A 13,851-nucleotide genomic window follows, 5' to 3' on the forward strand; every position below is an offset into this window, starting at 1 on the left:
GCTATTATGTGTGCCACTTATGTACTTACAAGTGTCCTCTGAAAGCTTTGCAGTCTATGACTCCATATGAAGCAAAGAATGTTTTTTATCAGCTATAATATTCTTTTCAAAGGTTATTGACTCTATGATCTAGTAAAGAAGGATGCTGTACTAAGCCGTGATGTCTTCTTTGATGAGCTTCTTCCTTCGGAGGGGGATTTTGCTCCCAAGTCTTCCACAAAGACTCCAAATTTGTTGATACTTGGAGATCCAGACTATGGTTTGCCTCTTGAGGTTGATGAAACCTCTTCTCCTACTCATGTCCCTGAGGCTATGGAGGAGAATGCACCCATGCCAATTGATGCACATGACAATTGTTCTCACCATAGTGCAAAGGTAGATCCAGATGTGACAATAGATCCTCCCCCACGGAGCAAGTCAGACAAGTTACCAAAGTGGCTATTGATTGGAGACCTTGCGAGATGCAACGACTTTAGATTTTCCACTAGATTGGTGTGATGCCGATATGGCATGATCGTCTCAATGAATTTGATTTGTTGAGACATATGGGACTTTATTATAGGTGAACTATGCTTTTATGTTGATAGTGCTCAAGGATATAGACCCTATGATAGTAGAGGAGGCACATACACAACCAAAGTGGAAGTTGAACATGTAAAAAGAAGTTGATTCCATCAAGAACAATAACACTTGGGAGTTGGTTCCAAGACTGCTAAGTGGAAAGTGCTTGGTGTAAAATGGGTCTACAAGACTAAGTACAAATTTGATGGTTCTTTAGACAAGCACAAGGCACGACTAGAGCATATAGAGATACAATATCATTTTGTTCATGAGAAGACCAAGGATGGCTCTATTTGACTAGAGTATATTGCGACTTTAGATAACCCTACTGATATATTCACCAAAACTCTTCCACATGTGACATTATTCTCTCATGCCAGCTCCATTGGACTTGTTTCTCATCTAGGAGCTGAGAGGGGGTGTTACAATTGATGGTGGCTCTACTATCTCCAAAGGGGAGAAAATTTGGGAGTGAGGGCTATTCTTTGGCTGTGCTTGACCATATATAAGGTAGACATACCTTTTCTGAGTGATGCACTCCATGGTGTTGTCCACTTGGTAGGTTGGCATGAGGTGAGACCCCCATTCCTAGAGTTTCCCAGGGTTAGAGTTTCAAGCGTTCTATAGTCTTGCTACTATATCTGTGTCATAGAATCACTTTTAGCGAGTTTACACATCTATTAGCATTTTTAGGCCATTTATTAAGATCACGGGGTTTCTCATTGGGTAGGAAAATTTTGGTACTGCTCTATATATACAGCCCCTCACTTTGTTCTTTTGGTATGTTGTATCAATGCATACCATCCAGCTACTCTCTCTCTCTCTCTCTCTCTCTCTCTCTCTGGCATTTTTCATCTCCAGCAATCTCTCTCTCTCTCTCTCTCTCTCTCTCTCTCTCTCTCTCTCTCTCTCTCTCTCTCTCTCTCTCTCTCTCTCTCTCTCTCTCTCTCTCCCCCCCAATCGATCTCTCTTCCTCTCTCTAGCACTCCCTCCCTCCCACCGTATAGACATCCCTCATGTGCCCTAATTGCGTGTAGGTGGTTTTCATGCCCATACAATGTGCAATATGTACTAGGATCTTGTGTACAACGAGATATATCGAGATGGATGCGAGATCCATGGGCCGCCCAAGCATGCGCAAAGGTTTGCTCACACTTATTGATGAGATCATCACCCGATTCACCCTTTTTCGATTGACAATCACTTGATGAAAGTTTTATTGCCTGTTTTAAAAGAACAAATACTTGTTCCTTACCTACAAAAGGGATAATGAACTTTGGTATGATATATTGAGTTAAATTTATTTTGGCTTTGTCATTTATTATATAGTGATAGCTGCTAAACGAATGCATTTTAAGTATGCCATGTATAATAACAGATAGGCTCTTTGACACTTTCCATACATAAGCAAGGTGACAAAAATTGTTGTCTTGTCTATATGGATGTAGGTGGCAATGCTATCTTTGCTTAAAGGGATTTATCTTAGCAGTTGTCTTACTCTGATGAAGAAGTGTTATTTCACTCTTGATTTGATCTAAAATTTTAACCCTAGTAATTAGGAGTAATAGAAAGATTCATTATTTTGACCATATTATTAAAAAATGAATCAATTATTGAGTTGTTTTCGTGCAAACCACCTTCCAACTGCCTAAATCTAGTCATCTTTTGAACTTGAAGTTCTTTTGTGTCTTAAGTATTAAGTATAATACAACAACACATACATCCTATACAAAAGACAGGCTCCACCGGGGGGGTGGGGGAGGTCCGAGATGCTAGCTTTAGGCTACTTCTTGTCTATATAATCAGATTGGCCGGTTGTCATCAAGTCCTTCTTAGGTGGCTAGGTGTTAGGTGGTCAGGTTGTGGTTATAGGTGGGCTTCCTACTCACGGCCATAGTAGTCCTTTCGCTTGGCCGGGTGAAGATTGTAGGTTATCCGAATGATACTCACCTTTATTAGATGTATTTTCTAGTTCTCTTGAATACTCTACGTTAAACAAATTGCTCGAATGAGGGTTATCTATGACCCTGAGAAACATGCCAAGGTTATGGAGAACATCATACAATAGTTAAATGAGCACCCTTTATAGAAAAGACATCAATCATACTTTTCTTGATTGAAAATCCACCAAAAAAAAAAAGTAATCTAAGTAACCTTGGCTATGTAAATAATCTACCAACTTTTATGATACCATGTTTGATACAAGCTGTGGCCCTTTCCCAAGGCCTTTAGTATTTAAACCACTTTCCATGGATAGCTCTCTTGTACTTTGATGTGTTAGCATATTGGATGCTTCAAAACTAATTTGTGGCTCCTTGTTATCAGTAGAAAAAAAATCCTCTATCTTACACATGCTTTCCTTCAATGACTGGGTCAGAATCCTTGTTGCTTTAGACAATGAGCCTGAGGAAGTTTGTACTACAATTTTTGAGTTAATTATCCAAGTCCCTAATTTTGGCTCAACAATATGATTAAGAGTTGGCCTAATTTTCCTCTTCTAAGGCTGATTTTGCCAATTTTTAAAGGAAATTTGTGGCTTGAATCTTGCTTTTCTCATTACTCCAACCACCCCTATTGTCCATCAATCTGGTGGTCTCTTTTGTCGAGATACAAAAACATTAGAAGCTATCAAAGAACTCCAAAATAATCTTTGAACTTCCTTGTTGGAAATGGTCCCAAAAGTCTCTAAAGATTTTCCTTTTCTTATATCTACACAAATCAAAGTAGAGTCATTTGGATTTGACCACTAACTTTGGATATTACCCAATAAAGATTTTTCTACACCCGTCCTTAGTAAAACTTGAGTCTATATTGGTAACCTTTCGTCTGCCATTGTGGAACACTGTGGCCTCAAAATACTTAAAGGAGGGTACTTTTTGGATAAAGGAGAACTCATTAAAGAACCTTTTAACCTCAATTTCATAGATAATTTGAAATATGCGTCCAATGCTTGGCTCTACATATGCACAAAAGGTCTCATGGAGTATACTACTGATGTGTCGCTAAGAAGTAAAATGTAGATAGGAGTCCTCCTTGTATAGGTTGGACTACTTGGGCTGGTTTTCCCTTGAAGATTTTTTATGTAATTTTTCCTCACAAAGAGGCTTAAACTGATAGTCTAAGCACTAATAATTCTGCGAAGGCTATTATTTATGTACTTTTCAATACTCTATTGTCCTACACTAACAAGCCTTGAATTGATTTATAATAAAAAGGAATGATGCCTTAGGATTCTACAAGGTCATTAAGTCTTATATTTCCCTTTGGCGGTTCCAAAATGTTGAATCTACCAATATTGAGAATCTAGTGAATGTAGCATTTGTTGCTAAAAGGAATGGGTATAGTATACTCCATATGAAAAACATAGACTTTGGTTAGTTTAGGTTACCTTACCTTCCAAGATATTGATATGCCCCATGGAAGTATAGGGGTGTGTCACTTGAAGAATTTTTTATGGGTAAAAAGAGCAATAATGTATCCTTACCTACAAAAGGAGTAATGACCTTTGATGGAAGTATAGTGATTTAGAAAGAGATTTTCTTTTGTCATCTAATGTGCTTCACATACACTATGGATAGTTTCTAAACTAGTTCTTCTACTGGGTAGAACTTCACACACCTCTTTAGTTGTAAGGCTACTTTTTGTACGCATTCCCCTTCTTTTTGCTTGAATTTGTGGATTTGCAAGACGGTGTTGTGAGCTATCCCTCTTTGAGATAATTCCTCAATAAATTCGTCAAACACCTCTTCAATTGACTCGAAATCCCTACATTCAATGAAATCAAACCAGATGGTGGCATCCTCTTCAAGGGTTAGTCCAAATCTTATGAACAACGTTGGAAAGTCTAGGACTTCCTCATCTCTAATGACGCGTACAAATGCTGCCATGTGATCCCTGGGATCTTTCTTCTTGGAATATTTCTTGTTTACCCACTTTTGGACTTGAGATGGCTTGATCCTATGATGATCGACCAATCCTAGTCCTCCTCTATGAGCTCTTTCTGGCCTAGGGTATGGTAAGTGTTCCTCTCCTAGGGGTCCTCCTAATCCATAATTCCTGGCTGGTCTAATAGGTGGTTGTTCCTCTCCTAGGACCCTTTCTTCTCATTCTTGTTCTTGACATGGTGCTTCTATCTTGGTCAGATTTGATGTTCTTGTTCTACTCTCATCTTGGTATTGCTGATGGACAAGTGATATTGGTGGTGCTCCTAGCCCTGACATGGCTTGATAACCTCCTTTGTTTGTGTTTTGTTCTAGTGTTTCATACTGTTCAAGCCATGCTTGAAATGATAGCGATGTGGATTGTGGCTTTTAAGGGTTGGGCAATGGATATCCAGTGGTAGGCAACATGGTGTCATAGTCTTCTAAAAAGGGATTTGTTGATTTGCTAGGGGTATGTGTGGGATTTTGCTTCTCTTCAGAAGCTTGTGCTAATAACTCTAGCGTTATCATGCTTCCTACATCCCTGGGATGGATTGGTTCATATTTTCAATTGTAATTATCGACAAAAATGATATTGGTTTATGTTGTAATGTCATACGAAAACAAGTACAGTACTTTGTCTTTGCCTAATTCATTCACATGGGGTTCCATGCAATAGTAATAAGATATGACTCCCATCCCCATGCTTGTAAATCCCAATATTTTTATCAATTGTAGCCACTTTTACCACTCTCTTGTCATGAATATAAAAGGCTCCAGGAAAGTTAAGTTTAGGAGGCAGCTCTTGGATCTCCATAACCATCTTCCCTTGTTGTCTCCATATCGATTGTAGTTTTTTGGGTCTTTGAAAATGAGGTAGTGGTTTCCCTCTTCATCGTAGAATCTATCACCATTGTCCTTTACTGGGATTATTTCTAATCCTCTAGCAGGCCGCTCTTCAATATAGATGCACTGACGTCCTCAAGCATCCGTGTAAACTAGGGCTCCATGGGTGTTTGTTCCCGTTAGGAATATTTTCGTGTACTTTGGTGTGGTTAAAGGGTTTTGGGAGGTACTACCCACCCCTTATAGCCCCTTGCCATTGGAAGCCTCCTAGTTGTTGGTTATCCATCCAGTGATATGAATTGTTAGAAGAGGTGTCAATATCACTGCCCTCTTCTATGATTGGAGCTAAGGATCTATCGTGGCTTGGTTTACACTCTCCTCCATTGATGTCAGGCTCCCTTGGTTCGTCGTTACTCTATTGTCTCTCAAAAGATACCTGCCCGATCTCAAAAACATGAAAAAACGGACACATTCTTGTAAAATCCCAACCTCTTACCTGTGAGGTTAGCTAGCTCCTTCTGCAACCTTTGCTCTTGGTAACCTGGATACATGTATACACAAAATCAAGCACTTTCCCTCTTGGCCCTTTGAGTGATTAGTCTTTATTGAATATTCAAAAAATTTGCAAAAACTTTGAAACTTAGGTCAACAAATTGACAAATCAAAGCTTAATCTTTAACACAATCTTTGAGAGTGATACTGGTGTCTGTTCAATTCAACCAAAAATTTTTGGAGCCCTGGCAATATGGCCTACAACTGAATTTCCCGCTGGACCAAAAATCAACAACTGCGATATGTGACACTAGTGAGCTTTTTGAGCCTAGTCAATTCCTGTTGGTTGGTCTTTACTTGGTGAGTCTTTTGATACTCTGTATGAAGTGTTTAGACATTTTTTGCTGCATGTTGGGTCACTTGTCAAATTTTGTCCTTTGACATTCAATTTTGGGTGATTATAAGGACTTTTACTGATCCAAATGAGTCAAGGAAGGTATATTTGGGATCCTTGCACTAATAGGAATCAAATGCCACCAACCTGGTCCCAATCTAGCAAAGATGACAACTATTGCAATAGTTGTCTTTGGTGTTATTTTGAATTCTGACACTTCCAGTGGTTTCCCAATCAATTGTATAGTATTTTGCACCTATGTGTCACTTGCAATTTTGAAATTTGACTTGCCAAAAGTCAAGTTAACTCCCCAGGAGTGTTACTTAAACAATTTTGATTGATTTTACCTAGTATTTCAAACTTTTTGACCAGTGGAAAGTGGATGTGGCAAGTTTGGGGCTTAGCGATTGTACTGATTTTCTCTAGATGTGAAAATGTAGCAGGTGCTAGTAACTGTGGTAGCTGTCACTAAGGTCTATTTCCTAGCTAGTCACTTTCTATGGTTTCCTTACCTCTAGGGCTTCCCAATGACACCCTGTATGACTCAGAATGACTACTTTTTGGCCTCTGTCCAAAATTTTAACTCCACTTAGCGAACTACTACAAAATCTACTCTAACTCATAGCTGATGACAAACAATAACCAAAATTTCCAGATTTGTTCTCCTAGAGTATATGCAAATGTACAAGCAATATTTTTTTTAATTCACACACTCTGTTCTCAATTAAAAACATTTCTTGCATCTTCAGTTACTTCTACCATCAAAAGTTGCAGTATGGCATCCAAAAGCCACTTTGGCTAGTCCAAGCAACACCAAAATGTAATGTTAATCCCAAGGGGTCCACCTTCATACATGTAGATGTAGCACGTGCATTCAGAAGGAGGGGTATTAATTTTTAAAATTTGTTTACACTTTTAAAAAGAAAGGAGGAGGGCGTAAGCCTTACGCCCTTTTGTAAGTTTTATTGAAGGGTTGTAGTTATTTCCCAGGAGTCAGAATAGTGCTTTAGTATAGTTGTTACGCTTTCGGTTTCCATGCTAAACATTTTGGGGTCGATTGTTGTAAGTCCCATCGTCTCATTAAAGTCCCACTTTTAAATTGATCACTTGCATGTCTGTTGATCATCTCTAAATGCGCCATTTTTGCTTGTTGGGTCTTTTCTGTAAGATTTGGTGTATGCTCCTCTCTGTAATCCTACAACCACACCAAAGGCTTCAGTGGAGCACTTTCAACTAATTTCAAACTGACATCACTCATACAGGGTGCCTCTTTTCTGATCCTCTCAACATAGTGCCATTTTCACTACACCAACAGTTCAGGTCAACATATTCAAGTGTTTAATATGCTCGTTTTCTGTCCTCTTTGATGCTCTTTGAGGTAAGTTCTATCCTTAAGCTCTATTCTCCTCCATCTCTTGTGTGTTTTCAAACCCAAGACTTACCAGAACATGTCCTGCTCTTCTCCCTTTATTTAGGAATGTGCAGGTGAGATGGGTCTACTTCTCTCTTTATTTGAGAATCTGCAAGTCATATGGGTTTGCTTACCAAAGTACAACTTCAACATGGGATTTTGACTGTTTTGTTTGTGTTTATATCATTTTTTGTGCTCAGGTTTGTAGAATTTCAAAATTTTCTTGCATGGAGAGTAACAAACCAACCTAAAGGTGGCCACCTAGCTTGACAAGTGATGCAATCTTCATTCCAGGTTTCTCTTTGTCACTTGATTGATTTTTTTTTTTTAAAGAATGCTGAATGAATTGCTATCATTCTTTTTTGAAGCTAGGTTTGTAAGTTGTATGTTTGTGATAATTGTTTCAAAGTGATAATTCTATTCTATTAGCAATTATCTGGTTATTTGTTATCATCTTTTCATGGAAGGGAACTAGAGAATAAAAAAATATCGATTTCTTTTTTGTTGATAAACTTATTTGTTTCATTTAGCTTTATATTGAAACTTTCAACCATAACAACATAACATCTATTTTTGATGTATAATTGCCCCATTATTGCACATGTAATTCTTGTTAATCACACAAAATAACATCTCTTGCTTGATGTAATTTCTTTTTGCAGAAATTTCTACCCTTTGGTTCTATGGTTGCTTTCAATAATATAGGGATACTTTTCAAGAAAGTGGGGATATTATAGAGATTCATCCAGCATCCCCTTCGAGTAAGTAAACTTCCTTGTACTGGAAGTATAGTCAACAAAAGCTCAAGGGTAAGGATGGTCCTATCAAGACAACTAGCAACACTCATTTACACGCTTTTTCTTGCTAAAATTAATACTACTCATATATGTATGGTTTTCTTTGCTTCAAGGTTGATCGATCATGTCAACCAAAGTTTGTATCAAAGTTTTTGAGCATGGGCTCAGTGAAAAAAAATTCTTGGGCTATGTAAGAGCAATGAGAGATTGTAATTACATTTCTATACACAAAGAGAACATGGAAGACATGATTGTACATGAGCCATTTCAATTTTTTATTGATGAATATGGTGATGAAGCATGCACATTAAATGCTACACAAGAGCAACACTAGCAAATAGAGAGTCACAAAGGCATTAGCATTGACATAAAAAGGTTATTGAGTGTAGACGTGGTTGTTCAACCTGCAAAGCGCACTTGCAAAGAGCCAATAGATGAGATGGAGCAAGAAGTAGATACTATGGATGCAGAAAAAGATGCAGTTTGTGGGAAAGATAGCATGCTAAAAAACTCCTTAGTCTCAAAAGAAACCTCTCAGCTCTGGGAGCTCCAATATGAGAAGACTCGTAGAAAGATAAGTGATAGAAACCCATTAGAGATGACAAGTTTGAGCTTGTTTTGGAAGATGTGAATGGCATGCCTTTGTGGATTGAAGGTGATTGGATTAGCTAATTCAAGCAATAAAGAAAAGAGCAAAGAAGAGGATTGTGTTGATGCAGTTTAAATTTTGGCAGCCATGTAAAAGCTGAAGAAGTTCAATAGCATCCATGAACGTGAGCTAACACATTGTGATTTCTCTCCTTGGGTTGTATTATGTCAACATGCTCAAAGATAACCCTATATTGTCATGCAAGAAACAATGTAGATACTAAAACGTTTAGACTTTCAAGTTGTGATGTTTATGATTCTTTATGTTCAAAGTCTTTGTGTATCCTAAATCTTTGTGTAGGAGCTGACTTTCAATTGGTCGAAGCAACCTTGCATGAATACAAAGATAAGGGACTTGTCAAAGTGGTGTGCAAGTATGATGGAAAGTGGTTGCACTTATGTCCTCAAGGTTCAAATTTGCAAACAGTACTGACAGAGCATGTCAAGGGAAAGTCTCACACTCTTGCATGTAGCAAGTCAACACCGAATCATCTATCACCTATCTTGACAGGATCTCGTGGACGACCTAAGCAGCATTTTGAAAAGAATCCACGACAAAAAAATTTGGGCACTTTTCTTACATCAATAAAGGAGCATAGTACAATACCACCCGAGCCCATAGGTGATCCATGTTTACATTTATCAAATTTGACTCTTTTGTGTTGGGGATTATGGAAATGTTCAATTCGTTTTAGTGGAAGTGAGATTTGCATAAAGCCTTTTCGTAGAGATCTAAAGATGGGACAAGATTGGTTTTGTGAGACACATACAAAATCTAATTTTAGTGATGGGAATATAGACTACACAATCGATGGATTCTTTAGGCATGTAAGTTGTCTTCATATTTCGAATATTGGCGTGCCTTTGAAGGTTTTATATGCTTGTATTACAAGAATATTCTTGCTTGTGATGATTTTTTCATGAGGGTGTATCGAGAGGGTTCAGCCATTGAGAAGAGGGGGGAGAGGCAAGCAGATAAAGGAAGACAATTGGACTATCTTTCGGGTGAAGAGCTTAGAAATGTTGCACTTAAGACAAAGAAGGACTTGCGAGAAGCATGCCAAGAATTGTGGTGGCTGAAAGCAAAGAATGTGGTTCTTTCAGTGAGAATAAGATCTCTAAAAGAAGCAAACTACAAGTGCATAAATAGGAAGGATGTGAGATGCTTCTGTAATAACATTATTGAGGCTCATAGGCAAGGGATATTTGGAGGAAGACTAACATTGTGGGGCTTTCTTCAAGACATTGCCACTAAGGCATTGAGATCCAAAGAGGGCTACAGGTTTGCAAAATCCACAAAGACCCTCTTTGAAGTTGCAAAGCTTTGGGAGGACCATGCTTACATGATTTTTTGAGCTCAAACCTTGGATGAATAGCAACGACTAGGAGACATGGCAAGAAAGCAACAAAATTTCAATCTGGTGAGCATGAATATGTTCTTGATGCAATGGCTAAGATATACATGGATGCAAAAGAAAAGCTAAAGATAACACCTAGGGTGCCCATAATCTTTGTGGAAGATGAGACAACTATCAAACACCGCATTAGGTAAGTTTTGGTTGATTTCTTTTGATTGATACAAATCCCAAGTTCATGTTATATAATAGACAAATTGACTTAAACAACCATTGTTGTTGCAGATGGAATGTGAAGGATGATACTTTGGGATTTTGTGGGAGAAAAGGATTCAACCATACATGTTGTTCAAATGATACCCTTATTGTTGTAGATGGCACACATGGATATGAGAGAATAGTAGATTTCTTTCAAAACCATGTGGTGGGACACTATGCAAGACTTCTAATTTTAAACCCACTTCATGATTCCCTTCTAAGATTGGGTTGTAGTTGTACACCCCACTTGTAATAACCGATTCTAGTTTGACTTCATTAGAGCTCAATAGACTCTTGTGGAGAATATGTGGAATGCAAAATTTAAAATTTTCATTGGGCCAGTAATTGGACATGCTTCTGATGGTGATAGTAGATGCCAAAAGCTCATGCTTGAGGACTATTTGGAAAAGAGTGATAATGAGTTTTCAATCAATTGGGAAGGATGGAAGCTCAAGGGAAGATTTGTGGAAAGAGATGTCTATGGTTTACACGATCAAGATTTTATTCATGCTAGAAAGAATCTTGTTAATCCTTTGGATAGTTCAACTCAGCAACTTGCCATTGAAAATGTGTGGATTACAGTGAATCATGCTGCAATTGTCTGCAACACTTTTTTCATTGATCAACACATGTTACGAGACGGAGACATACAAAAATAATGATCACCAAAATTGGGGAGAAGCTCAAAGAATTTCATCTAGGCAGGTTCAACAGTGTTTGAGACAAATGCAAGCGAGAGAAAGAAGCATGCGAGGATTTGAGGGATATTTGCAAATTGTTGTTGATTACATCGATATATTTACATAACCCTACATGGACTTGGGAGAGCGTGTTGGTCTCAAACCAACAACACCCAATGGTCTTAATTGGTGGCTACAACCTTGGATGGGCGTAGATAGTAAGTGGTCAAAGTTGGATGTTGAAATGAGTGAGGTAGATGAGTATGAAAACTTTGTAGAGACTTCTAAAAATGATGACCCTGCTTGTGAGGGAAGTGATGGAGATGATGATATCATCTCTCTAAGTGAGATATGACATGAAATTGATGGGCTGCTAGATGAGGAAAGCATTAAACATGAGAAGAAGAATATATTGCATGTGGTGGAGTTTGATGGTAAGTTTATCTTCAAAATAACATTGGTAAGCCAACTCAACGAAAACTCCACATTGTCAAAAGATAGGTTGACTAGGGTGAAGCAAGGAGTATACTTCAACCGCAAGAGAAATTAATCTCCAAGCACTGGAAATTTACTTGGAATAGGGTCTGACTGCGTCGTCTACTTACATGTTGATACAAATGGTCAAGGCTATAAAACCTCAAAGAGGAACGGAAAAGACACAAATTTGAAGAAGATGGAAACAATACACATCACATGGCACCTTAGAAGAGTTCAAAAAATGAGGAAGAAGGTCGGTGGAAGATACATTGATTACAAGCAAGGGTTTGACTTGACCATGAACTTGACAGATTTGAACATGGTTCAAATTGAATCAGTAATTGCACTTGCAAATTTGACGTACAATGTGGCAAGTGACAAATATGAACTAGACCAAAATGATTTCAAACTATTTAATGATTTTTTGAACAGTTGATGTCAAATCTCAACACAAGTATGCAACCTTTCTTCTCTGCATGTTAAGTTTTGTATCTCAACACAAGTATGCAACCTTTCTTCTCTGCATGTTAAGTTTTATATCACATTTTATTTACTATGATCCTTAACTTTTTGTTTTCCTTGTAGGTGATCATTTTGCCAAAGGTACTGAGGAGTCTAGATGATGCTAGAGAGATATGGTTTTTGGGGTGCCTTGAGTTACGTTTTCATCAGTTTTGACTAAGCACGTGATGTTGCACTATCTCGCTTCTTCATACTTTATTTTGACAGTCGTAAAAGTATTTTTGTGCTAATAAGAAAAGTGGAGAAACTTTTTACAGGCCAGTTTTGATTCTCAAGATGTTCAAGTGAAGCTCATCCACCGAGAATCAAAAGACCAGTTTAAGCATGGCATTTCTCAAGTACATGTATTCCAAGTCCGGTGTCCCCACATTGTGGAAATCCATGCCCTGTTCTCGTGTATAAGGCTTGTTGAAGCATCAAGTTGCATCAATGATCTATAAACAAATGGACACGTTTGAAGTTTGTGGTGCTATTTGGAAATTATAGGAGTACCCAAAAAAACTCCGTTGTTCATTTCCAATGTTTACTATCTGATTACTGAATAGGCTTAGTTGATAAGCGAAGTGACTTGCTGTTGTTCAAGATACATACTATGGTTTCCAATATATCATATGTTGTTGCAGGACAGCATGTAAGTTTCATTTCTTCTATGGAATGATTGGCTTGTGTTAGTAGCATGTTGTGTATTCCTTAAACCTCTTATGGACATGCCATTAGGACTTTAGGTTGTCTTTATGAACAATATCAAGGTGTTTATATACTAGGAATGCATAAGTGTAGTGAATTCTAGACAATAAATAAGTCGTCGCATGGTATAAGGCATTACAAGAAACATCTATGTTTGTCATTTTGGGGATCATTTTACATATGCACTTTGATAGTGGACATCTGCATATGTTTCCTTATATCCCTAGTTGGACAAGCCCATTGAAGATCAGACTAAGCTGCAAAATAAGATGATTCCCATCATTGTAATTAGTTCATGATTTCGACTCTCGAGTCAAAATGACTTGCACCCCCTCAAGAGGTAAACAAGACCTATTGCAACTTCAAAAGCAAGTTGCAATCTGCATACAGATCAACCAAATCAGTGCTAAATATGGACATCTTTTTTATAAATGCTAACTAGTGATATCTATCATTAATCTCGCATTCATATTAATGTTTGGAATAAGGCCATGGGGGTGCCACACACCTTCCAAAAGCATAGGTGATCGCCTTTGACGAGAGGCCTGAACTTTCCATTTACTGAAAAGAGATGCTTCCTTGCAATGTTGGGTGTAACCAGCACCTTGCTTGTCTTAAGAAAATATATACTGGATAGGAATCTCATCAAAATGTTGTTTGCTTTGGTGAGCAAGCAGCATCTAGCACACATACTGACCAAAGCATTATCCCAGCACTAGATGTTTCTTGAAGAGCCACTTACTAACAACTCATTTTGAGTTCGTTTACTCCTACATGGGTGATTGCACATCTAGCATAGCATT

Source organism: Adiantum capillus-veneris, chromosome 25 (assembly GCF_014529385.1).
Source record: "Adiantum capillus-veneris isolate H3 chromosome 25, ASM1452938v2, whole genome shotgun sequence".
Taxonomy (NCBI): Eukaryota; Viridiplantae; Streptophyta; class Polypodiopsida; order Polypodiales; family Pteridaceae; genus Adiantum; species Adiantum capillus-veneris.